Source organism: Eretmochelys imbricata, unplaced genomic scaffold (assembly GCF_965152235.1).
Source record: "Eretmochelys imbricata isolate rEreImb1 unplaced genomic scaffold, rEreImb1.hap1 Scaffold_41, whole genome shotgun sequence".
Taxonomy (NCBI): Eukaryota; Metazoa; Chordata; order Testudines; family Cheloniidae; genus Eretmochelys; species Eretmochelys imbricata.
This window is the reverse complement of record NW_027554353.1, coordinates 1-2,291: the sequence shown is the minus strand read 5'-3', so window position 1 is coordinate 2,291 and position 2,291 is coordinate 1. Positions and strand designations below refer to the sequence as shown.

General features: G+C 68.7%; 1 long non-coding RNA gene across 2 annotated transcripts; it reads left to right on the top strand.

Moving 5' to 3' along the window:
* The first annotated feature begins 400 nt into the window (after positions 1-400).
* LOC144258847 (uncharacterized) lies at positions 401-2,291 on the top strand. 2 transcript variants are annotated; one of them, XR_013344801.1, is made up of 3 exons: positions 401-438; positions 1,027-1,205; positions 2,234-2,291. It is a non-coding gene; the product is annotated as an uncharacterized LOC144258847 (long non-coding RNA). The 2 variants fall into 2 exon arrangements; XR_013344800.1 differs by lacking the exon at positions 401-438 and adding an exon at positions 461-556.

Here is a 2,291-nt window from a genome sequence, read left to right as displayed (position 1 = left end):
TGGGGGGGTGGGACCCAGGACTCCTGGGTTCTCTCTTGGCTCTGGGAGGGGGGGCCGGGAGCCAGGACGCCTGGGTTCTCTCCCAGCTCTGGGGGGGCCGGGAGCCAGGACGCCTGGGTTCTCTCCCAGCTCTGGGAGGGGAGTGTGGGCTAGTGTATTAGAGTGGGGGCGGGGCTCGGAGCCAGGACTCCTGGGTTCTTTCTCTCCCCAGCTCTGGGAGGGGAGCGGGGGCTGGTGGCTTAGAGCAGGGGGGGCTGGGAGCCAGGACTCCTGGGTTCTCTGCCAGCTCCGGCGGGGGGCATCCAGGGCGGGGGGGGCCGTGGAATTCTCAGACATCCGTTGCTAGGGAAGCCTGCGCGGTTGCCGGGGGCGACTTCCGGAACTGACGCGGGGCGGGGGGGGCGCGGGAAGTAAACAAGGGACCGGCCGGATCGCGGGGTGAGATCCGCCCCCCGGCCGTGGGGGAGGGGCCGCCGCTGTGCATTCAAGGGGGGGCGGGGAGAGGATCCAGGCGCCCTGGCCCCTGAAAGAGGGAGGGGCTGAAATCCCCCCCGGGGTACGGGGGATTTTGGGGTCCTCCCCGGAGCCCCCGGGTGCATTACGGGGGACCCGCCTGGCTGCAGGGGGGCAAAGCGGGGGGGGCACAGAGGCGGGGGGGCTAGAAACTTTGCAGTGGGGGTGACCCTCAAAGGGCCCCTTCTCCGTAGCGGGGGGGGGTCTGAGAAAGGGGGTGAACTGACCTGCATTGCACCCCCATTGGGAGCCGGACTCCTGGGTCCCACCCCGGCGCGGCGCGGGGAGGGGAGGAAAGGGGGGTCTAGTGGTTCGGGGGTGGGGCTGGGAGCCCGGACGCCTGGGTTCTCTCCCAGCTCTGGGAGGGGAGAGGGGGCTGGTGGGTTAGAGCAGGGGGGCTGGGAGCCCGGACGCCTGGGTTCTCTCCTCCCTGCTTGCAAAACGGGGGTGCAGTGGAGGGGGAGGTGAATTTGGGGGGGTGCACCTTAAACTGTCTCTCTCTCTCCTGCCCAGACCCCCCTGCGCCTTGGTGGGATTCCAGGACGATGAGCCGACCCCAGAGGATCTGGGGGGCGCTGGCCCCCCTCTTCCTCCTCCTCCCCCTCGGCGCCGCCTACAAGCCGGTCGTGGTCGTGCACGGCCTTTTCGACAGCCCCTCGGACTTCAGCCCGCTGCTGCACTTCATCAACCAGGTCCGCCGGACGCCTGGGTCCCCACCCCGGGCGCCTGGGTCTCTCCCCGGCTCGGAGGAGGGGGGGGGAGTGGGGCCTAGTGGTTGGGGGGGGGCTGGGAGCCAGGACTCCTGGGTTCTCTCCCAGCTGTGGGCGGGACAGGGGCAGATGAGCAGAGGGTGGATTTTGCCAGCCCCAGCCCAGCTGACTCAGGGCCCTGGAGCGAAACAAGCAGGTAGAAAAACAACCCAGAGACACCCTTGGCGTGAGGGGAACATGGGCAGTGGGGTGTAGGAGTTAGACCAGATATTCAGCACTTCTGGGTTCTCTCCCCGGCTCTGGGAAGGGAGTGGGATCTGGTGGGTTAGAGGAAGGGGGGGCTGGGAGCCAGGACTCCTGGGTTCTCTCCCGGCTCCACTCTGGGGGCTCAGAGCAGGGTGGGGCTCGGACGCCTGGGTTCCATTCCCCACGCACTGTGTGACCTCAGGCATGTCCTTCCTCTCTCCCTGCCTCAGTTTCCCTCCTGTAACACAGACTGGGCCTGGCAAGCGGCTTGAGTCTGTCTGAGTGCAAAGTTTGTTTTAAACTCTGAAGATAAATGCCAAGTGAAATCAGTTCTCTCCAATCCCCACCCACGCAGGAATCAACAGAGCTGTGGGGGGAGCCCAGGGCTGGGCTGGCAGGGGGCTGCGGGTCGGGAGTGAGGGGCAGCGGCGGAGCAGGGGGCTGCGGGTCGGGAGTGAGGGGCACCGGCAGAGCAGAGGGGGGGCAGGGCTGGGCTAGCAGGGGGCTGCGGGTCGGGAGTGAGGGGCACCGGCGGAGCAGGGGGCTGCGGGTCGGGAGTGAGGGGCACCGGCGGAGCAGGGGGCTGCGGGTCGGGAGTGAGGGGCACCGGCAGAGCAGAGGGGGGGCAGGGCTGGGCTAGCAGGGGGCTGCGGGTCGGGAGTGAGGGGCACCGGCGGAGCAGGGGGCTGCGGGTCGGGAGTGAGGGGCACCGGCAGAGCAGAGGGGGGCAGGGCTGGGCTCTTACCCGTCTCTCCCTGGCACAGACCCACCCGGGCACCAACGTGACGGTCGTGGATCTCTTTGACCACAGCCAGAGCCTGA